Below are 25,906 nucleotides of genomic sequence, written 5' to 3' on the forward strand. Positions count from 1 at the left end.
AAAAAGTTAACTTAATAATATTATCCTGGCCCAACTACATACTGACCAAGAAATCTTGGTTAAGTTTCTCATCCTCTCACTTTTCTCACCCCTAATATAGAGGTAGCAATAGCATGAAACAAATAAGATTATTGTGTGAATTAAATGCCATCATCCTTGAAGGCACCTAGCAGAGCAGCTGGCAAAAAGGAAGAGTATACAGTTAATATGCCGAAGGGCTCTGAAAGGGTTCAGGAGCCTCTGTGCTGAGCCCTTTTCGGTTGGATTTGATCCATGACTTACAAAGAAAGAACTAAAGGCAGAAGCAAGAGCCAAACTGGAAAGGGGACTTCTTCAGGTTGTCATATCAGCTGTGAGTAGCATTTGCTGCTCATACTATGCCCCACCTCTTCGCTTTCCCAAGCAAGTCAGAGCTGTTTAAATTCAGATCAAATGGCAAGTTGCTTCTGAAGGGGAAAGAATAATGCAGCTGACAGGCATCACCCAGAAAGTTAGCTAATGAACAAAGAGGACCCAGGACACAAACGTCCCCCATCAGACACGGTTGTGCCATGGGTCCATGCACGGAAGAGCTTCTTATTAAGCTAATGGACCACCCACTCATTTCCAGGTGAAGGACCTGCAGACCTTCCTCATTTGCATTACCTGGAGGGTCAGGAAAATGAACGGTGGCAGGCTCTTGAGAAGGAGCCTGCCGTGACAGCTGCCCCCTAGTGGGGGAGCAGGTGGGTGGGCAGAAGATTCCTGAGAGATGGAGAGGCTGGTGGGGACGGTTTCACTGACACAGTGCAAAGGATGATGAGGCAGGGGCATGGAACGGGGCAGAATGAGAGCCTTCCATGCCACAGCTCCCAAAATAACCCACCCTGATGAGCTACATATTTGGGACAATATCCTTTCAGAGGAGCCTAAGCAAATACAATTGGCCTATTCCAGAAATCTTTCTAAGGAGATGCTTTCTTCTTATTGGAACCCCAATAAACACCTCCCTTTCATTCATCTTACCACTACTTTCTGGAGATTTTCAAGAATGTAATATAATTCTTGCTTCTTCATATATTAATATATTGTGAGCATTTGCTTTGTCACAAGTATTTTCAAAAACGTTTTAATAAAAGAGTATCATTTCATTTAATGAATGTGTTATGAATGACAACTTATATCTTATTGGGCTTTTTTCCATTTTTCCACTATATGTATTTTGTGGTATGATAAACATATTGGCTCATAAATTTTGTGCACAGCTTATTTTTCTAGGACACATTCTTGGATGGAGAATAAAAAGTAGAGAACTTTAGAACATTTCTAATTCCCCTCTTTGTTTCACAAACTTCAGTGAACCGTAGCTCCTGAACATTCCAAAAGCCCAGGTTTTACTTACATGCTGCTCCAGCCTTGAGCAATTTACTTACCTTCTATGCTGCTTAGTTTCCTCTCTGTAAAATGGAAACATTAATACCTAACTTACTGAGTTTCGAGAAAATCAAACCAATTAAAAGAGAAGACCCACATGATAGCTACCACTACAAGAGATGTTATATGTTTGTTTAATGTTATATATGTTTGGTTTGTAAGTTCACCACTATTATACACTTACAGTTTATGTATGTTTATGTATGAGTGATATATTTCAATAAATTTTTAAAAAATGATGCAGAGGAAAAAACTGACAAAATTTAGCATCCATTCCTGACTTTAAAAACAACCTTTCCTAAAATTAGGAACAAAGGAAGCTTCCTTAACCTTAACTCAATAAGAGGTATTTGCCAGAAAACTAAAGCAATGCAATACAAACTGGTGATAAATCAGAAGACTTTCCCTTAAAGTAAAGAAGTCCTGAAGCAAAGCACTGAATAGGATGTTTGAATGTAGGCAAAAATGGAAATGTTAGGTTGTATATGAGTTGCTAGAATACATTTTTTTTTAACTCCATTAAATTGCGCAACACAGTAAGCCTTAAGTTAAGCCGTGGACTATAACAACAGAACATTTATAAAAATGTGCTTTCATCAATTGTGACAAATGTACCAATGCAAGGTGTTAACAATAGGGTGGTACATGGGAACCCTATAATTTATCCATGATTGTTCTAAAAATCCACAAATTCTTTAGTAAAAAAAAAGTTATTCTAGTCCTCTCTTCATGTTTAGGCCACCCATAAATATGATAATTATCTCTTGTCTATTTTCAACCAAGTAATGATAATGTTATTAAAGAGGACAAATCAAAGTAGATTAAATGGTAACTTATTAGACAGATTTATTAATCATATTTTGTTTTCATATTTCTCTAGTTTTTGAATTTTGATAGAAAATTATATTACCTTTTAAATCAAAATAGTAAGTTCTAGTGTGAAACTTTTTGGATCTAGTCATTTTGCAATAATTTTTGGAAAAGGTAGCAGATTCTTATGCAATCCCTTATCTATCATATCAGCTCTCTTTTATCTCACTGATTTTTAAGTATGTTTCTAACATGAAATCTTTGATGGAAAATGATTTTAATTTGAACTTTTTCCAGCTCTAAATAAATATTTTAATTTAAAAATAAAGAAGCCCACGATCAACACTGCTTTACTGCCTTGAAATGAAGGTAGTAGATAGGACAATAAGAAAACAATGAACTAAAAACACTGGAGAGAAGCAAAATTGTCATTATTTGGTAAAGATATACTTGTCTACCTTAAAAAAAATCAAAAGAATAAATATTAAAGTTATTATCATTAACTGACAACAGTTCACCAAGATCAGCACCCGGATGAGCCTCCCTGGCACCGAGGGATTACTACCAATCACTAATTGGTGATTAAACTAGAAAAACGCCTTGAATAAACAAGGGAAATGGTAAAGACAAAGAGTTTATATGGCTAATAGTCTTCAAAAAAGAGTCAGGAGGTCATCAGAGGGGTCACACTTATGCACACCTCAGAAGGATCCCAGACATAGTCAAAGTAGATGCAACCCCAGGTACTGGTATTCCTGAGGGCTACAGAGACACACAGGTTCTACGCTCATTGCAGATGGCTCTGGCGCTTAGTGCCTTGTCAGTAGATCCTTCTTTGTAATTTATGTTCCTGAGTGTGATGAAGTTAGACTCAGATGTGACCTTTCATACATGCCTCTTCTGTCACTTTTACTGAACCTGTGGTTGGTTCTGGGGTTGGTGTATACTCAGGAGATTTGAATCTCTGAACTGACCATGTGCCAGCTGGGACCTGAGCCTCAGCAGAGTTGCAGCTCTTACTCTCTGGTTCGTTGGGCTTACCCAGGTCAGCTAACAATGAGGTAAAGATTATCAACCACCATACCAGGGAACCGAGAGTTCCTACAACACCAAGCAGGAAAATCGCATCCGCCAGCCATGTGAGATCTAAGCCCCCTCTTGATATAGAGGTGGAGTGGACATCACGATCCCAGGTCCACAGAATGGAGGAATAAAATATGAAATAGAGTGGACTTACTGGTATTCTACTATAGAACTTTTATGACTAGTAATAGAAGAAATCTATAGCATTGACATGGAGAAAGTGACAATGGTTTTTGCTGAGGACAGGCAGAGGGAAGAGGAGATGTGATGTTGGAGCATTTTTGGAACTTGGAGTTCTCCTAAATGATATTGCAGAGACAGATGCTGGACATTATATATCTTGCCATAACTTACTGAAATTTCTGGTGAGAAGTGTATACTACAATGTAAACTATAATCCATGCAATGCAGCAGTGCTCCAAAATGTATTTATCAAATGCAATGAATGTGCCACAATGATGAAAGAAGTTGTTGATATGGGGGGGGGGGGAATATGGGAAGCTTGTATATTTTCTAGTACAACATTTTTTGTGATCTATGTATCTTCAAAATAACAAAACAAATTTAAAAAGCATATGTATATCCACCAATGTCATATTAGAAAATTATAATAAAAATAATATTAATAATTGGGAAAATTCCAGAAATAAACCTGTATTAGTCAGCGAAAGGGGTGCTGATGCAAAATACCAGAAATCTGCTGGCCATTATATATGGTGTTTATTTGGGGTAAGAGCTTACAGATACCAGGCCATAAAGCATAAGTTACTTCCCTCACCAAAGTCTATTTTCACATGTAGGAGCAAAATGGCTGCTGACCTCTGTGAGGGTTCAGGCTTTCTGGGTTCCTCTCTTCCTAGGTCTTGCTTCTCTCTGTGCTCAGGGTTCCTCTTCCCAGGGCTTATGTCTTCCTGTGCTCAGGGTTCCTCTCTTTCTGGGGCTTGCTTCTCTTTCCTCTGTGTGCTTACTTTCTGGGGCTCCAGCTTAAGGCTTCCGCATCAAACTCTAACATCAAAAACCCTCAAACTCTGTCTTTTGCCATGTCTTTTATCTGTGAGTCCCCACCCACCAAGGTGTGGGGACTCAACAGTCTAATGACATGGGCCAATCAAACCCTAATCATAATTTAATCATCCCCAGGTACAGGCCAGATTACAAATATAATCCTTTATCTATTTTTGGAGTTCATAACCATATCAAACTGCTACAAAACTTAACATGAGGAGAATCAACAAGATGGAGGCAGAGTAAGGAACTCCTAGAATCAGCTCCTGCTATAGGGCAGTTAGTAAACACCCAGAGGTATATGGAGCTAGCTGAAGCATCTGTTTGAGGCTCCAGGAGAGCAGAAAAGCATCATGTCACATCCTTGAAGGAATGGAAGGAGAAGACTGCCCATCTGCAGAGAAGACACATAAGTAGAGCGTTCCATACCCTGGAGGCCAGTGCTCATCCTCCACTGGAAGCACAAGTCAACTTGGGAGCTGTTCAATGGCTGGAATTTAAAATTCCACTTCCCAAAAATGGGGGAGGAAGAGGTGGTTGTAATTTCAGCTACTGAGGAGTAAATTCAGTGAGCTAAAGCATAATCCTGAGAACAGCTGAAGTTTGAGCCTGTCCAAGTCAGAAAGAGGCCAGTAGCTGCCATCTTAACTCCACCCATGGCAGATGGGGAGGCAGAGCACACTGAAAATCACAGTACTGGTGGGGGCCAGCTTCTTTCCATCCAGATCAGATTGCAGCTCTGTCCTAGGCCCTAGCACCACCTCCAGCAGGGAGGCAACTGTGGGGACCTACACCAGCCTCCCCAGGAAATTACCAGCCAAGCTGCAGACCCCATGATTGTCCTACTTTGACAGTGCAAGCTGCCCCAGGAGCTGTTCTGTGGCAGGAACTGGAAGCTCCATTTCCCAAAAACAGGGGAGGAGGAGATGGTTGGCTACTGATTTTGGCTAATGATTAGTAGACTCAGCTGGCTAAGGAATAATCCTAGAAATAGCTAGGGTGTGAATCTGCCCAAGTCAGAAAGAGGCCGGTGGCCACCATTTTGTCTATGCCCCTAGCAGGAAGGGAAGCTGGGTTGATGAAAAATCACAGTGATGGTAGGAACTGGTTTCTTTCACCCAGATCAGTCTGCAGCCCTAGCTTAGGCTTCAGCCACAATTCTGGCAGGGAGGAAGCTGGCAGGTCAAGCACGAGCCTATCCAGGTAACTGCAGGCAACTTTGACTGGCACAGACTGAATAATCAGAAGTCTACCAGGGCAACTGTGGTCATCTTAGACCCTCACTGTATAGATTGCTGCCCAAATGGTGAGAGAAGATGGCGGCTGAGTGAACTTCCCGGTTACTAGTTCCTGGGGGGAATCGGCTGGGAGGCGTCGGAGACTCTTTGGGACCGGCTGTCTCGGGATTTTACCTGGTCCGGAGGTGTCTGGACATCGATTTGGAGGGAAGGTAACAGAGAGGATCCATCTGTGAAATATACACGGAGATCCCAGCTACGTGTGGAGGACTCCCTCCTTGGGTAGGCGGAGCCGAGGCAGCTAGCACCGCGGCAGGTGGCGGGCAGGAGAGCCGAGCCGCGCTGTGCCGAGGCGGGCGGCGGGCGAAGGAGACAACCAGCCAAGCCTAGCCGTGCCGCGGCGCGCGGCAGGCGGGAGAGCCGAGCCGCGCTGCGACGCGGCGGCGGGCGGTGGGCGGGGAAGCCGAGTCCGGACGAGTCCGGCCGAGCCTGGCTGAGCCGCAGCGGGATGGGGGGCCAAGCCCAGCCACGCCGCACCAGGCGGCGGGCGGGAAAGCCAAGCTCAGCCGAGCCCAGCCGAGCCGCGGCGGGCAGCGGGCGGGGGACCGGAGCCCAGCTGAGCCCAGCCGAGCCTGGCGGTGGGGTTTCTGTTCTTTGTTTTGTTTTGTTTTTTTTTATTTTTTTTTTATTTTTTATTTTTGTTGTTGTTGTTGTTCTTGTTGTTCTTTTTTTTTTCTTTCAATCCTCTCTTTCTTGTCCCCAATATTCTTCTTATACTATTTTACCTTAACAATACAATAGGTCCTACAGGAAATACCTCACATTTGCTGGGTTTCCTCACCCTCCACTGCCTCATTTCTCTGTGAATAGATTTAGCCTATCTACACTATCCCCTTTCCCCTACAACTTGATATCCTCCACCATCTGCTATCTCTCCTATATTCCATCTCCCTTTCTTTGATCCACAAAGTGTCTAACTCTTAATTTCTAATACCTTTGTTTAGTTTTCCATCTGGTATTCGTCCCTGAAACTATTACCTTTCTCTTCTCTTTCCCTCTCTCACGAAAACAATAGCCTCTTAGTACGTACCACATTCCTCCCATATTCAGTCGTCTACCTCATTATAGGTACTTTCCTACTACTATAACTCTACACAATTTACATGATCTAACCTCCATCCTCCCAGAACTCATATTGTTGCTTTGTAAACATATATCACCAATACTACTTCACACTTTTTCCTTCCTTACACAATTGACTTTCCCCAGCACTAATACTTTCCTTTAAAGTGAGCTTAACTAGCAATAAGAAATTGGAATAAGAAGAACAAAGTGACAAAGAGAAGATATAACACTTACGCAAAAACAACAGCTAATTAATCTCCAAGACTAGACAAAGAAGCTAAGGAACTGATTAAACCCGTCAAGAAAAAATGTTGACAAGACAGCAACAAAAATCTACAAACCAAACCAGTAATCAGGAAAACATGGCTGAATCCAATCAACAAACTGAAAATCAGGAAGGGGGGCAGGACTTCGCACAAGCAATGAAAGATCTCAGAACATTTATCACCGACAAATTTGATGAAGTAATGAAAGAGGTTAACAGCGTGAAGACAACACTTGGAGGGGAAATTGCAGACATGCGTAAAAAAATAAGAGATATGATGGAAATGAACACCACAATTCAAGAAATCAAAAATACACTTGCAGCAAATATCAGCAGACTAGAAGAGGCAGAGCAGAGAATTAGTGATGTGGAAGACAGTGCATTGGAAATCAAACAGATAGTAGAAGTGGTCAATAAAAAGGTAGAAAAAATCCAGATAGGACTTAGGGACCTGAATGATAACGCAAAACGCTCAAACATACGTATTATAGGCATTCCAGAAGGAGAAGAGAAGGGAAAGGGGTCAGAAGGAGTGTTGCAGGAAATAATGAATGAAAACTTCCCAAATCTACTGAAAGAGACAGATGTACATATCCAAGAAGCACAGCGCACTCCACTGGTCATAAACCCCAACAGGCCCATCCCAAGACATATACTTGTCAAATTATCCAATGCTCAAGACAAAGAAAAAATTCTAAAAGCAGCAAGAGAAAAGAAAACCATCACATACAAGGGAAACTCCATAAGATTAAGTGCTGAATTCTCATCTGAAACGATGGAGGCAAGAAGGCAGTGGTATGATATAGTCAAGGTACTAAAGGAAAAAAATCTCCAACCAAGAATACTCTATCCAGCTAAACTAGCATTCAAAAATGATGGAGAGTTCAAAATATTCACAGATAAACAGAAACTGAAAGAGTATATCAACAAGAAACCTCCCCTTCAAGAAATTCTTAAGGGAATTCTGCAGGAAGAAAGGAAAAAACAGGACAGTCAGACATGGAGGAGAGTGTAAAAGCAACAAGAAAGACAAAAATAGAAGGGGAAAATAAAATAATACAAACAAAATATAACAAACACAAATCCAACCAAAATATGGCTACCATAAATAACTCTCTAAACGTAATAACACTGAATGTCAACGGATTAAACTCACCTATCAAAAGATTCAGACTGGGACACTGGATAAGGAAATACGACCCATCTATATGCTGCCTACAAGAGACACATCTTAGACCCAGAGACTCATGGAGGTTGAAAGTGAATGGCTGGAAAACAATCATACAAGCAAACAACAACCAAAAAAAGGCAGGAGTATCTATATTAATATCAGACAAAATAGACTTTAAATGTGAAACAATTGTGAGAGACAAAGAAGGATACTATATTTTAGTGAAAGGGAAAATTTGTCAAGAAGATCGAACAATCATAAATATTTATGCTCCTAACAAGGGCGCCTCTAAATATGTGAGGCAAACGCTGGAAAAACTAAGTGAAAGAATAGATGCATCTACAATTATAGTGGGGGATTTTAATACACCACTATTAACTCTGGACAGAACATCTCAAAAGAGAATCACTAAAGAAACAAAACATTTGAACAGTATATTAGAAGAGCTGGATCTAATAGACATATATAGATCATTACACCCAAACACAGCAGGATATACATTTTTCTCAAGCGCACATGGAACATTCTCCAAGATTGACCATATGCTAGGCCACAAAGAAAGGCTTAATGAATTCAGAAAGATCGAAATCATACAAAACAATATCTCTGACCACAGTGGAGTCAAGCTGGAAATTTGCAAGGGACAGAGACCCAGACTTCACACGACAATTTGGAAATTAAACAGCACACTCTTAGAAAAACAGTGGGTCAAAGAGGAAATCTCAAAAGAAATCAATGACTACCTTGAAACAAATGATAATGATAACACAGCATACCAAAATTTATGGGATGCAGCAAAAGCGGTACTGAGAGGGAAATTTATAGCCATAAATTCATATATCAAAAAAGAAGAAAGAGCAGAAATTGAAGAATTAACTGCACATTTGAAGGAATTAGAAAAACAACAACAAAGTAACCCAACAGGAAGAAGAAGGAAGGAAATAACAAAGATAAGAGCAGAACTAAATGAAATAGAAAATAAGAAAGCACTTGAAAAAATAAACAAGACCAAGAGCTGGTTTTTTGAGAAGATCAACAAAATTGAAAAACCTTTAGCGAGACTAACAAAAGAAAAAGAGAAAAGATGCAAATACACAAAATAAGAAATGAGAAAGGTGATATCACCACTGACCCCACAGAAATAAAGACTATCATAAGAGGATACTTTGAAAAACTATATTCCAACAAAAATGACAATTTAGAGGAAATGGACAAATTCCTAGAAATACATAAGCAGCCCATACTGACGAAAGAAGAAATTGATGATCTTAACAAACCAATCACAAGCAAAGAGATAGAATCAGTCATTAAAAATCTCCCAACTAAGAAGAGCCCAGGGCCAGACGGCTTCACAGGTGAATTCTACAAAACATTCCGGAAAGAACTAACACCAATCCTGTTGAAACTATTCCAAAAAATCGAAACAGAAGAAACACTGCCTAATTCCTTCTATGATGCCAACATTACCCTAGTACCAAAGCCAAACAAAGACACCACAAGAAAGGAAAATTACAGACCAATTTCTCTAATGAACCTAGACGCAAAAATACTTAACAAAATACTTGCTAATCGTATTCAACAACACATTAAACGAATTATACACCATGACCAAGTGGGATTTATCCCAGGTATGCAAGGATGGTTCAACATAAGAAAATCAATCAATGTAATACACCATATAAACAGATTGAGAGAAAAAAACCACATGATTATATCTATAGATGCAGAAAAGGCATTTGACAAAATACAGCACCCCTTCCTGATAAAAACACTCCAAAAGATCGGAATACAAGGAAACTTTTTGAACATGATAAAGAGTATATATGAAAAACCTAAAGCCAACATTGTTTACAATGGCGAAGTCCTGAAATCCTTCCCTCTAAAATCAGGAACAAGACAAGGATGCCCATTGTCTCCGCTCCTATTTAACATTGTCTTGGAAGTACTGGCTCGAGCACTGAGACAAGAACCAGATATAAAAGGCATTCAAATTGGAAGGGAAGAAGTCAAAATTTCATTATTTGCAGATGACATGATCCTATATATAGAAAACCCTGAGAGATCTTCAACAAAGCTCCTAGAACTCATAAATGAGTTTAGCAAAGTCGCAGGTTATAAGATCAATGCGCAAAAATCAGTAGCATTTCTATACACCAATAATGAGCAAGATCAGGAGGAAATCAAGAAACAAATACCATTCACAATAGTAAATAAAAAAATCAAATACTTAGGAATAAATTTAACTAAAGAGGTAAAAAACTTATACATCGAGAACTATACAAGATTGTTCAAGGAAATCAAAGAAGAACTAAATAAATGGAAGAATATTCCCTGTTCATGGATAGGAAGACTGAATATTATTAAGATGTCTATCCTACCAAAACTGATCTACACATTCAATGCAATCCCAATAAAAATCAACACAGCCTTCTTTAAGGAACTAGAAAAACTAACTATGAAATTTATTTGGAATAAAAAGAGGCCCCGAATAGCCAAAGACATATTGAAAAAGAAAAATGAAATAGGAGGAATCACACTTCCTGACTTCAAAACATACTACAAAGCTACAGTAGTGAAAACAGCATGGTACTGGCATAAGGAGAGACACACAGACCAATGGAATCGAATTGAAAGTTCAGATATAGAACCTCATGTATATAGCCATATAATATTCGATAAAGCCACCAAACCCTCTCAACTGGGAGAGAATGGCCTATTCAACAAATGGTGCCTGGAGAACTGGATAGCCATATGTAGAAGAATGAAAGAGGATTACCATCTCACACCTTATACAAAGATCAACTCTAGATGGATCAAAGACCTAAATATAAGAGCCAAGACCATAAAGACCTTAGAAAGCAGTGTAGGGAAACATCTACAGGACCTTGTAATAGGAAATGGCTTCATGAATATCACACCAAAAGCACGAGCAGCAAAAGAACAAATAGATAAATGGGACTACCTCAAAATTAAAGCCTTCTGCACCTCAAAGGAGTTTGTCAAGAAAGTAAAAAGGGAACCCACACAATGGGAGAAAATATTTGGCAACCATATATCTGATAAGAGACTTATAACTTGCATATATAAAGAACTCATAGATCTCGAAAACAAAAAGATAAACAACCCATTTAAAAAATGGGAAAAAGATTTAAACAGACACTTCTCCAAAGAAGAAATACAAATGGCTAAAAAGCACATGAAAAAATGCTCCAAATCCCTAGCTATCAGGGAAATGCAAATCAAAACTACAATGAGATACCATCTTACTCCCATAAGATTGGCAGCCATGAAAAAAACAGTAGAATACAAATGCTGGAGAGGATGTGAAGAAAGGGGAACACTCATCCATTGCTGGTGGGAATGCAGAAGGATCCAACCATTCTGGAGGACAGTTTGGCAGTTTCTCAAAAAATTATCCATAGATTTGCCATATGACCCAGCAATACCACTGCTGGGTATATACCCATCAGATCTGAAAACAAGGACACAAACTGATATATGTACACCAATGTTCATAGCAGCATTGTTCACCATCGCCAAAAGTTGGAATCAATCCAAAAGTCCATCAACAGATGAGTGGATCAATAAAATGTGGTATATACACACAATGGAATACTACTCAGCTGTAAGAACCAATACACTACAATCGCACGTGATAACATGGATGAACCTTGAGACTCTTATGTTAAGTGAAGCAACCCAGGCATTGAAGGACAAATACTATATGACCTCAATGATATGAAATAAGTTAACTGCCTCAGAGAGCTAGAGTCTGGAAAAGTGGCTTACTGGAAATCGGGGGGTGGAGGAAGGATGTGAGTTAATGTCTGTAGGGGTGGAATCTGTGATGAGCTGGGGGTAAGTATGAGCACAAAGAAGGGACAAAATGGGGGCAAGGGGTTACCTTCGGGTGGGGTTTTCTGGGTTTGAGGGGGGCTGGGGATGGGAAGAGGGGTAATATGGTCCAAGAAATAGGTGGGAGGGAGGGGCAACATACAAACATGGGAGAGTGCCAGAAGTTTGTTGAGAACTAAATGTTGAGTAAAACGTATCAAAGTATAAGTAGGAGGGTCACCTGGTTAGGACGCTCAGGGGGTATGGTCTGATGCAGGACGGACTCCGGAGGGAATAGCTGAAGGCTCATTTTGCCAAGGTGGGTTCTACCATTGGGTGGGGTGGACCCATATCCTGGGGAAGACTAATGCCGTCGAATAGAGAGAACTGTGTCTCTCGTGAGAAAGGACGGCTCCCAGGGCATTAGATTGGCAGGCGTTGTGGGCCCTAAGGGGAGGGGAAAATGGACGTGCAATGGATAGAACAAAGGTAAATAAGGGGGCAAAAGAGGAGTTATGTGAGAGTACACGAGGATGAATATAAAACAGCTAATATTACACCAAAAACATATAGGGGACGACAGACTAATAATGAAAACCATAAGACAAAACATAGGATAACTAAAAAATTTAGAAAACTGTACAACCTAAAGTATGGACCACATAGAAAGCACAAATGTTACCTTGTTTGAAAACTATAGTTTCGGAATCTGTACATCAGTTTCAGGAAATATGATATGAATAAGTTAAAAGATTATTGCTGTGGAAGGGAAAAGGTTTTATGGTGGATCTGGGGAAATACTGTATATTGTATATATGAATTTTGGTGATCTAAGACTCTTCTGAAGCTGACATTATGTTGGGATTCACTTTACGGGAAGTTTTGGATCACAGAGTGGTTCAACAATGGCAGCGGAGGAATACTGATATGGGATGTTATTGACAGGATATATATGGTTGACAGGGAGTTATACAGGGCATATGCCCAGGGTATATGGTAATGTCTATATATACTCATAGTGGAAACAATTAAAAACAACAGCTGGGGGGGTACTGGGCTCCTGGCTGGGGGGTCACTGTTGTGGGCCCTGGGAGAGCAGTAGCAATCCTCCAGGTGCAACGGCAAGAACCAGGAAGGAAAGAGGGCCCAACAGTGGGCCCTTGATATTAATGGCTACACTTTTGAGCCTATGCACCTGCAATAAGAACAAGGCCTAGAGTAGCATTGTGCCTGGGGGTTTCCTCCTGACAGCCTTCATGTTACTCAAATGTGGCCACTCTCACAGCCAAACTCAGCGTGTAGATGTGATGCATTCCCCCCAGCGTGGGACACGACACCCGGCGATGAGCCTCCCTGGCACCGAGGGATCACTACCACATACCAGCTGAAGAAGCAACTAGAAAATGACCTTGAATTAAAGATTCAATGCGGAACAGCAGAATATACCTGTCTACATATAATAACATGACTTCGGGAAGCGGTTTGACCTAATGTAAGGGGGAAATGGAGAGGAGAAATGAGATTATAAGGCTGTGAGTCTCTAAAAAAGAGTCTGGAGGTTGTCAGAAGGAATACCCCTATGTACAACTGAACAGAGTCTAAGAGACAGATAAGGTAGATACAACCCCAGGTATTGGTTCTTTTGAGGGATAAAGAGACCCACGGGTTCTATGGTCATGGCAGAAGGGGTTCACTGCCATGACAGATGGCCCTTCTTTGGAGCTGGTGTTTCTGCATGATGGAAATGGACTCAGAGGGGATCTCTTATCACAAGACTTGCATGCTACTTTATTGGAATTGTAGTTGGTGCTGAGTTTAAGATATATGTAGGGGATTTGAATCTCTGGACTGATAATATGACACCCAGGCCCAGAGCCTCAACAGAATTCAGCTCCTACACTTTGACTTATTGGACTTACTCCACTCAGCTAACATGGAGTTGAAGAAGGTCAACCACCACAGCATGGAGCCTAGAGTGTCTACAATTAGAAGCGGGAAGAGTGCATCCAGTACCCATGTGGAATCTAAGCCCTCACTTGACATAGGTGTGCAATGGACATAACCAATCCAATGTCCACAGAGGAAATGTGAAATGGGTGTGGGAACGGTAGCCATGGGGGCTGCTGGGTGTGGGGAACGGGAGGAAGAGATGAGATGTGGAGGCGTTTTCGGGACGTGGAGTTGTCCTGGATAGTGCTTCACGGACAATTACGGGACACTGTAGATCCCCCCAGGGCCCACTGGATGGAACGTGAGAGAGTCTGGGCTATGATGTGGACCATTGACTATGGGGTGCAGTGATGCTCAGAGATGAACTTACCAGGTGCAATGGATGTATCACGATGATGGGAGAGAGTGTTGCTGTGGGGGGAGTGGGGGGCGGGGGCGGTGGGGTTGAATGGGACCTCATATATATTTTTTAATGTAATTAAAAAATAATAATAATAAATAAATATTTAAAAAAAAAAAAAGATTGCTGCCCAGACCTGCAGCTCCATCCCTGCCCCAGGCAGGGGAGAAAAGAACACGAAGCCTCATCAGTCTCTCTGGGCAACTACAGTCTAGGCCTGCATGACTTGTATTATTGCACAGAGTTGTGACTCTGTTCTACCTGGCAAAGGAGAAAGCAGGAGAAGCTTCATCAGTCCCTGGGGCAATGAGGGCAGTTTGAGCCTGCACAGCTTATAGCACCAATTACATCCTTGGCTCCTACTGCACAAACATCAACGGAGAAAGGGCAGGAAGCCCTAAACTAAAGAGAAAAACTGCACCCAAAATAAATACTCTAGTAAGCCAGATGCCAAGACACCAACAAAAAATTGCAATCCACACCAAGAAATAGGAAGACATGGCTAGTTAAAGGAACAAAATAAGCCTCCAGATGACATAAAGGAATTGAGAAAACTAATCATAGATGTTCAAACAAATCTCCTTAATAAATTCAATAAAATGGTTAAAGAGATTAAGGATATTAAGAAGACATTGGATGAATACAAAGAAGAATTTGAAATCATACATAGAAAAATAGCAGATCTTATGGGAATGAAAGACACAATAAATGAAATTTTAAAAACATCAGAATCATATAATAGCAAATTTGAGGATGCAGAAGAAAGGATTGGTGAGCTTGAAAAAATGGTCTCTGAAAGTGAACATACAAAAGATGAAGAAAAGAATGGAAAAAAATTGAACAAGTTCTCAGGGCACTTAAAGACAGCAAAAGACATGCAATCATACAAGTTATGGGTGTCCCAGAAGGAGAAGAGAAGGGAAAAGGAACAGAAGGAATGTTTGAGGAAATAATGGTAGAAAATGTCCTAACTCTATTGTAGGACATAGATATCTATGTCCGGGAAGCACAATGTAGTCCCAACTGAAAAAATCCAAACAGACCAACTCCGAGACACATATTCATCAGAATGTCAAATGCCAAAGACAAAGAGACAATTCTGAGAACAGCAAGAGAAAAGCAATGCACAACATATAAAGGACACCCAATAAGATTAAGTGCTCATTTCTCACCAGAAACCATGGAGGCAAGAAGACAGTGGAATGATATATGTAAGATACAATGAGAGAAAAACTTGCTGCCAAGAATCTTATATCTGGCAAGATTGTCTTTCAAAAATGAGGGCGAGATTAAAATATTCACAGATAAAAAGAAACTGAGTTTTTAACCAAGAGATGAGATTTTTAGAAAATGCTAATGGGTATGCTAGAGCCTGAAAAGAAAAGACAGAAGAGAGTGGCCTGGAAGAGAGTCTAGAAATGTAGATAATATCAATAAAAGTAACCGAAAGTGTCAAAAGAGTGGGGAAAATAAAATATAACAGATAAAACTCAAATAGGAATAAACTTAACCAATGACATAAAGCACTTGTATTCAGAAAACTGCAACTCAATGTTAAAAGAAATCAAAAGAGGCCTAAATAACTGGAAAAACATTCCATGATCACAGATTGGAAGACTAAATACCATTAAGACATCAGTTCTACTCAAATTGATATACAGAATCAATGCAAACCCAATAAATATTCTGCCAGCATTTTTTAAATTGAAAACATAATTATCAAATGTATTTGAAAGGGTAAGGGATCCTAAATAGCCAGAAACACCTTAAAAAGGAAACATAAACTCTCATCTTCAGACTTTAAATTATATTACCTAGCTATAGTGGTAAAAACAGCATGGTACTGACGTAAAGACAGACACATAGACCAATGGAACCAATCTGATGGTTTAGAAACAGACCCTCACATGTATGTTCAAGTGATATTTGACTAGCCTGTCAAACCCACACGGCTTGGGCAGAACAGTCCATTCAACAAATAGTGCTGAAAGATTTGGATACCCATAGCCGAAAGAAGGAAAGAGGACCCTTTTCTCACATCTTATCCAAAAATTAATTCAAAATTGATCAAAAACCTAAAAATGAAAGCCAGAACCATAAAACTTCTGGAAGAAATTGTAGGAAAATATCTTCAAGCCCTAATGATAGGTGGTGGATTCTTAAAGGAGCTAAGAGGAGGACTGAGATGGACTACTGATGTTTACTGTGTGTAGAAGTTTTAATTAATTTTAATGTAAAAGTGTGGAAATGTACAGAGTGGATCGTAGCAAATAGTAACAGATAGTTTATAAATGTTGATGTGGCTGAAAATGGTCATCTAGGTATGTAAATGATAATTGACAGAATGCTAGAGAATAATCTAGGAACTGAATAGCACAGTAAACCAAGAGATGGATGAGAATTGTGGTTGATGGTACAGATTGTTGCAAGAGGGTCCATTTGCTAGAGTGATGTACATCACTACTACAGGGTGGTGGGAATGTGGAGAAACATGGGAAGAATACAACTGGAGTGACCTGTAGACTATGGTTAGCAGTAATAATGTAATATGATTGCATCTATGCCAAAGATGTACTGTGTTGATAATGGGGCAGTATGGAGAATGTGTGCCAAGTGTATATTATGTACATGGTAACAATAGAATGATATTATTTTATCTGTAACAAACGTTCCACCACAGTGTGCTGTGTTGATAAAAGGATGTTGTTTGTGAACTCTGCACATGTGTATGATTGTTTTATAAGTTTACAACTTCTGTCGTTAAAAAATATATTTAAAAAATAATAATAGGGTGGGCTAGAAGGAAAATACACCAAATGCAAGATAAGGACTATAATTAGTAGTAAGATTTTGACAATCTTCTTTTATAATCTGTAACATCTCATGACAATACAAGGCGTCAGTGGAGGGTTGATGTACAGGTCCCCTGTGGAATGTTTGCTTTGTAAGTCCACAACTTTTACTATACCCTTATTGTTTATGTATGTTCAAGTATAAATGACATGAAAATAATAACAATGATGGGTTGGGGGAAAATAGTTTGGTTAGTAGTAATATTTTAACAATGTTCTTTAATCTTTAGTTTAAAATGTTTAGCAAAAATGCAAGATATTGGTGGTAGGGTGAGTTATGAGAGTCCTGTATGATGCTATGTGTGTTTGCTTTGTAAGTTCACAACTATTACTATACACTTGTTCTTTATGTATGTTTATGTGTGAGTGATATATTTCAATAAATTTTTAAAAAACACCTAACATGAAATGTGTCAGACCAATAGGAATGAAGGAGCTCAAATGCTTACTGAAGGAAAAAGAGGTTTGGATAAGAAGTGCAGAGGCAGTCCATGTTCCTGCATGGGAAGAAAACTCAATTATAAATATACTTCCCACACACAAATCAGTTCATGAACTAGATAAATCAGCCATCCCTATAGAATGTTTTATGAATCTCAATAATATGATTAAAAATTATTCTGGATAGAGACAACCAGCAAGAAGGCAGCAGAGTAAAGAGCTCCAGGAGTTAACTCCTGCTATAGGGCAGTTATTAATCACCCACAGCTACCTAAAGCACCTGTTTGGGGGCTCCAAGAGACCAGAAGAGCATCCTGCAACATCCTCGAAAGAATGGAATGAGGAGACTGCCCATGTTCAGAGAAGATTCGTAAATAGAGCCCCACACCCTGGAGACCAGTGCCCATCATCCACTGGCAGCCCAAGCCACATTGGGAGCTATTCCATGGCTGGAGTTGGAAGCTCCACTTCACAAAAACAGGGGAGGAGGAGATGGTTGGGTACCAACTTTAGCTACTCAGTACATTCGATGGACTAAAGTATAATCCTAAGAACAGCTAAAGTTTGAACCCATCCAAATCAGAAAGAGGCAGTAGTCACCATCTTAACTCCTTCCCAGGTACAAGGGGAAGTGGAGCCTACTGAAAATCACAGTGTTGGTAGAGACTGACTTATTTCTATCCAGGTCAGATTGCAGCTCTGGCTTAAGCCCCAGTCCCACCTCCAGCAGAGAGGAAGCTGGGGTGATCTGCACCAGCCTCTGCAGGAAACTACAGGCCATGCCGAGAGGTCATGGATCATCCTACTCTGGCAGTGCAAGCTGTCCCAGGAGTTATTCTGTGACTGGAATTAGAAGCTCCATTTCCCAAAAACAGGGAGGAAGAGACAGTTGGTCACCAATTTCAGCTACTGATTATGAGTTCAGCTGGCTAGGATATTACCCTAAGAACAGCTAAAGTTTGAACCTGTCCAAGTCCAAAAGAGGCCAGTAGCTGCTATTTTGACTCCGCACCCAGCATAAGGGAATCTGGGCTGACTGAAAATCATTGTGACTATAGAGACCGGTTCCTTTCACCCAGATCAGTCTGCAGCCCTAATTTAGGTTTCAGCCTCATCTCTAGCAGGGAGGAAGCTGACAGGCCATGAACCAGCCTCTTCAGGTAACTGCAGGTACATTCAGCTGGTTCAGATTGAATAATTGGAAGTCCACTGGGGTAACTGTGGTCATCTTGGACCCACACAGCATAGATTGCTGCCCTCACCTGCAGTTCCATCCCCACTCCAGGCAAGGAAGAAAGGGACTTGAAACTTCATTAGTCTCTTGGGGCAACTACAGTACAGACCTGCATGACTTGGATTATTACATACAGCTGTGGCTCTGTCCCTACCCCTGGCAAAGGAGAAAGGTGAGAGAAGCTTTATCAGTCCCTGGGGCAAGGTGGGTGGCTTGAACTTCCATAGCCAACAGCACCAACCACATCCTTGGCTCCTACTACACAACCAGCAAGAGAGAAAGGGCAAGAAAGCCCTAAATGAAAGAGAGAAACTGCACCCAGAATAAATACTCTAGTAAGCCAGATGCCAAGACACCAACAAAAAATTACAATCCACACAGGAAGATATGACCAAGTTAAAGGAACAAGATAAGCCTCCAGAAGACATAAAGGAGTTAAGACAACTAATCATAGATGTTCAAACAAATCTTAATAAATTCAATGAGATGGTTAACGACATTAAAGATATTAAGACATTGGATGAGCACAAAGAAGAATCTGAAATCATACATGTAGGGTGGCACCATGTGGAAGCGCGGCGACAGCAAGGGTCGGCTCGTCTCCAGATGCCGGTGCGAGTCGGACCCGGGTGGCGGGAATGGGCATTAAGGCCCTCTGCTTGGGGTTCGGGCGTACTGCCCGCCCCTCTGCCCAGCTGCACCCGCTTCCCCCTCGGTGGCCTAACCCCGCCTCTCCCCCAAGGGCCACCGCCACACCATGACAGCCCCTGGCTACCCCGTCTTCTGCCCGCAACCAGTGATGCACCCCTGCATGAACCTATCAGCCGTCTGCCGCCCCCCAGCCACACCCCCTGCCCCTCCCCTGTCTTCGCCCTATATTAACTGCTGTACTTCCTGAATAAATCAGACTTGCGCACAGATCCTGGTCTCCTCGGTAGTCTTCTTCCTACCGCGCGTCCTCCGCACCTTGCCGGCCCTGGAGCGCCTTCTCGGAAGGCCCCTCCGTGTGTTGCAGCCCTCCGCTCGAGCCCACACCGCCCCTGCAGCGGCCCTCCAGGTGAGCCCACACTGCGACAATACATAGAAAAATAGCAGATCTTATGGGAATGAAAGGCACAATAAATGAAATTAAAAATACACTGGAATCATATAATAGCAGATCTGAGGAGGCAGAAGAAAGGATTGGTGAGCTTGGAGAAATGGCCTCTGAAAGTGAACATACAGAAGAACAGATGAAGAAAAGAATGGAAAAGATTGAACAAGGTCCCAGAGAACTAAATGACAGCAAGAAAAGTGCAAATATCCATGTAATGGGTGTCCCAAACGGAGAAGAGAAGGGAAAAGGGGAAGAACAAATATTTGAAGAAATACTGGTAGAAAAATTCCCAACCCTATTGAAGAACGTAGATGTCCATGTCCAAGAAGCACAGTGTAGCCCCAACCAAAGAAGCACAAAGAGATCAACTCCAAGACACATACTCATCAGAATGTCAAATGCCAAAGACAAAGAGAAAATTCTGGCAGCAGCAAGAGAAAAGCAATGAATAACATATAAGGGATATACAATAAGACTGAGTGCCAATTTCTCATCAGAAACCATGGAGGCAAGAAACAAGTGGTATGATATATTTAAGATACTGCAAGAGAAAAATTTCCAACCAAGAATCTTATATCTTATATCTGGCAAGATTATCTTTCAAAAATGAGGGTGAGTTTAGAATATTCACAGATAAACAGAAACAGAGAGTTTGTAACCAAGAGACCAGCTTTGCAGGACATACTAAAGGGTGTGCCTCAGCCTAAAAAGAAAAGACAGGAAAGAGAGGCCTGGAAGAGAGTCTAGAAATAAAGATTATATCAATATGAGTAACTAACAGTGTCAAAAGAGCGGTGAAAATAAAATATGACAGATAAAACCCAAATATTCAGGAATAAACTTAACCAATGATGTAAAGCACTTGTATTCAGAAAACTACAACTTTCTGTTAAAAGAAATTTTAAAAAGATCTAAGTATTTGGAAGAACATTCCATTCTTATGGATTGGAAAACTAAATATCAGTAAGATGCTGATTCTACTCAAATTGATATACAGATTCAAAGCAATCTCAATAAAAAATTCCACCAACATTTTTTAAATAAATGGAAAACATGATTATCAAATTTATTTGGAAGAGTAATGGGTCCTGAATAACCAAAAACATCTTAGAAAGGACTCTCATTTCCAAACTTTAAATCATATTACCTAGATACAGTGGTAAAAAAAAAAAAAACAGCATGGTACTGGCATAAAGACAGACACATAGATGAATGGAACTGAATTAATGGTTCAGAAACAGACCCTCACCTCTATGGTCACATGATTTTTGACTAGCCTGTCAAACCCACCCAGCTCAGGAAAAATAATTCATTCAAGAAATGGTGCTGAGAAAACTGGATATCCATATCCAAAAGAAGGAAAGAGGACTCCCTCTCTCACCACCTTATACAAAAATTAACTCAATATGGATCAAAAACCTAAATATAAAAGTAAGATCCAGAAAGCTTCTAGAAGAAAATCTAGGAAAATATTTCCAATGCCTGGTGGTAAGTGGTGGATTCTTAAAGGAGATTAGAAGACTGAGATGGACTACTGATGTTTACTGTATGTAGAAGTTTTAATTAGCTTTATTGTAAAAGTGTGGAAATGTACAGAATTGATGGTAACACAATAAAGTGAGTTACAATTGGTTTATAAATGGGGATGTGGTGAAATTGGTAGTCTAGGGATGTACATGCCAATTGGTAGAAAGCTATAGAAAAATCTAGGAACTGAATAGCACAGTAAACCCAGAGGTGGATGAGAATCGTGGTTGATGGTACAGATGCAAGAGTATACTTGGTGAGCTAGAGCAAATGTACATCACTATTGCAGGGTGGTGGGAAAGTGGAGGTGCATGGGAAAAATATAACTGGAGTGACCTTTGGGCTGTGGCTAACAGTAATAATGTAATATTCATGTGTCTATGCCAAAGATATACTGTGTTGATAATGGGGGAATATGGAAAATGTATGACAAATGTATGCTATGGACCTGGTAATAATCAGAAGATATTATCTCATAATCTGTAACAAATGTTCCACCATGATGTGGTGTGTTGGCAGTGAACTCCATCTGCCATGACCATAGAACCTGTGGGTCTCTTTAGCCCTCAAAAGAACCAATACCTGGGGCTGTATCTACTTTATCTGTCTCTGAGACTCTGCTCAGGTGTGCATAAGGGCAATCTTTCTGACAACCTCCAGACTCTTTTTTAGAGACTCATAACCATATAAACTCAGGCCTTTTAATCATTAGTTAAAAATGTTTAACAACAATGCAAGTTATTGGAGGTAGTGCAAGATATGAGAGCCCCGTTTGATATTATGTATGTTTGTTTTGTAAGTTCACAACTAGTACTATATACTTATTATTTACCTATGTTTATTTATGAATGATATACTTCAATAATTTTTTAAAAACTTAAGAAAATTTATCAGATAATAAAAAGTGCAAAAACAGCTGATAAGATGCTGATAAGGAAGAACATTAAATGGAGATTTGCTTGATAGACCATGCAAATATATTACAAAGCTACAGTAATTTAAATAATATAAAAATGTCAATAACAAATTCAAATAAATCAGTGGAACAGAATAAGTATCCCAAATCAGACCCACATCCATGTAGGAATTTAGTATATGATAAAGATTGTATTTCACGTTAATGAGAAAGGCATGAATTCTTTAAGAGTGTTTGAACCATTGACAGTCAATGATAAGGTACTTAAGATACATCTCTAATTGAAAACATACAGGAAAAATTCAATTAATTAAAGCGCTAAACCTAGAAATAAAATCATATAAATGTTAGGAATGATTCTAGTATAATGTTTGTAATCATGAAATAAGAAAAGTACCCATTTGTTTGGAACCCAGATATAGAGAGTTAAATTAATCAAACTCCCCAGTTCATGGACTGCTATCATCATGGATGCGGCCAAGTTTCTTCTTATATGTTCTTTTCTTCCCCTTCATTCTTAATCACCACTTCAATTCCCCTCTCTTCCTCAAGGAACCCACGTTAATGTCCATAACACTCATCACAGGTGATCTAACTATTTCCAGACATGAGCACTTAGATTGGCCTTAATGCACTGCTACTACAAAGATGGCTACAAAGAACACTCTAAAACTTGCACTTTTACAGATTCATGCACAAGTTTCCCTGGGGTACATACCAAGGGGTAGCACCACCAAATCCATGACAATTACCAAATTGACTGCAGCGGACTCTATTCCTGCTACCAATGTGTGAGTTTTCATTTACTTACATCTTCAACAGCATTCAATATTATGTAACTTAAGGCTTTTCTAAATTAATAGGCATAAAATTGTACTTCATTGTTTTAATTTGCATTTTTCTAATTACTAATAACATTGAGCATCTCGATAGACAGTAGTTCCATATGAGGAGAGGGAAATAAGAGGACCTCAGGCTGTCGTCCCCTTTCACCGGAATCAACCCTGAAAATGGGAGTGTGGCTCAGCAAGAATCTTGCCATCACCACCACCCCAGCCACAGAGCTCTGACTCAAGTAGGGTTTGTAATAGGCCATAAAATAAATAGCTCCTCATCTCTTTCCAAAAGAACTGACTTCCTTTGTAGCAGAGCATGGAGAATTTGAGACCCAAGTAGTTCAAACACTCAAGAACAGTGGAGGCTTTGATGAAAGGCATTTGAGAGATTTATGGATTTAATGATGATATGCTCTAAACTGTAAGTTGCCTAATTTGCTGGAGATAAACAGGAACTAAGGCACCTAGGAGGATCTTTTCTGGGTTCATAACAGACATAACACACAGGTCTCAGAAACTATTTCTTCATAGGAGCCACAATTTCACTAGATTAGATTGTAGAACAATTTGTGCTTCAGGGAATTACTGAAAACACTAAAACAATTTCATCAGCAGTTAGTGGAATGTAAGACCTTGGTATGGTCAAACACTGAGAGAAACAAGACCGTTCAATAACAATGTCATACCAGGGTGATTTCAAGCATACTCAGAGCTGCTTCTCTCTTAGGAGAAACAAAAGTGGCTTAACACTGGGAAGGAGGGGACGTGCTGGGAAATAGACTTCACTAAAATAACCTGGCCAGTCACTAAAAGATAAGCAAGAAAATAACAATAACAGTCCCTTAGAGGGTCAGCACCCAGAGTTGCTACAATGTATTATCTAAAATATCCAGTTTTCAACAAAAAATTACAAGGCATCCAAAGAAACAAGAATGCATGACCCATAAACTGAGATAAAAATCAGGCAACAAAAATGCTCTGTGAGAGAGACAAGATGTTGGGTGTAACAGAGAAAAAAACAAAACTTCAAAATGGCCGTTAGAAAGATGTTCACAGAACTAAAGGAAAACATGATTAAGGAATCAAAGGACAGCTTAATGTCACATTAAAGATATAATATCAATTAAAAGATAGAAATTCTTTTTAAAAGAAACAAATACAAATTCAGGAGTTGAAATATACAACTATAATAAATTATTCATTAAAGAGGCTCAACAGTAGGTTTGAACTGGCAGAAGAAAGAACTAGCAAACTTGAAGACTGATTAACAAAGATTATACAAGGCAAAAAACAGAAAGAGAAAAGAGCTTTGCCTCAGAAAAATGGCACCACCACGTGTAATAGGAATACCAGGAAGGGTGGTAAGAAAAGAGAAGAAAAAACTATTCAAAGAAATACAACAAGGAATTGTAGGAAGATGGCATCAGATTAGGCAAGCAGGGCTCAACTCTCACAAAAACAATGAAAAAAGAGCCAAAGCTGTCCAAGGGGCCTGTTTTGGGGGTCAGCAGACAAGGGGGTCACAACTCCCAGGAGGGTGAGGGACAATGAGACAATGAAGTTGAAATAAAAAACGTTAGTTACCAAATCTCTGCATGGGCCAAAAAGGTTTGCCCTCCCCCACCCCCATGATATTAAGCTAGGGTAAAACCCCTAGCTCTCTGCAGCTGACTGAGAGGGGAAGAGACATCTTTCTCCCTGTCAACTGTTACAACAGGAAAAGGAGGGGGCATTGGAGGGCTTTTCTTCCATGAATTTAGCCAGCAGAGCCTGCTTTGAATCTCATCTTTCTCTAGACCAAAACATAGGAAAACATAGACTGAAACAATTCTGTGGAAAGGTGTGCTGATGAGTGCCATCTGCTGGAAAGTCTGTAAATTGCATGGATAAAAACTGATTTTGGTCCTCTCTGTAACTCCTGGGAGAAAATCTGCACCCCATTAGTGAGTCCCTGACCTGATATTAATAATTTAAACTGGGAAATTTTAAAGAATTAGAATAAGTTGAAGCAAATATCAAAGGAGAGCTGGGGGGGGAATGGGCAAAAGAGAGAAATGGGCATCAGATTAAGTTCACCAAAATATTCAGATGCCTAGACATCAGCAAAATGTACAGGACTTGCTAGGAAACAAGAAGAGATGCCACCCAGCCAAAGGATCAAACCAAATAGCCTGAACGGACACAGGATTTAAGACAATTAATCAATGATAACCACACATCTCTCCTAAATCAATTTAAAGAATTGAAAGAAAATGTGACTACAGAGATAAAAAATATTAAGAAGACACTGGGTAAGCAAAAGAATAAGTTGAAAGCTTGCAAAGAAAACTAATTTTTGGGAATGAGAGACACAATGGATGAGATTAAAAATACATTAGAGACACATAAGTGCAGATTTGAATTGCCTTAAGACAGAATTAGTGATTACAAAGGCAAAATATCTGAACTATGAAAGACAGGAAAAAAGAAAGAGAAGAGAATGGAAAAAATTGGAACAGAATCTCAGGGAATTGAATGACAATGTGAAATGCACAAACATACGTATTATTTTTGTCCCAGAAGGTGAAGAGAATGGGAAAAGGGCAGAAAGAATATTTGAGGAAATAATAACTGAAAATTTCCCAACCTTTATGAAAGACATAAATATCAATATCCAAGAAAGACAATGCACCCCAAACAATAAATCTGAATAGACCTCTGCTGAAACACC

This window comes from Dasypus novemcinctus, chromosome 27 (assembly GCF_030445035.2).
Source record: "Dasypus novemcinctus isolate mDasNov1 chromosome 27, mDasNov1.1.hap2, whole genome shotgun sequence".
NCBI lineage: Eukaryota > Metazoa > Chordata > Mammalia > Cingulata > Dasypodidae > Dasypus > Dasypus novemcinctus.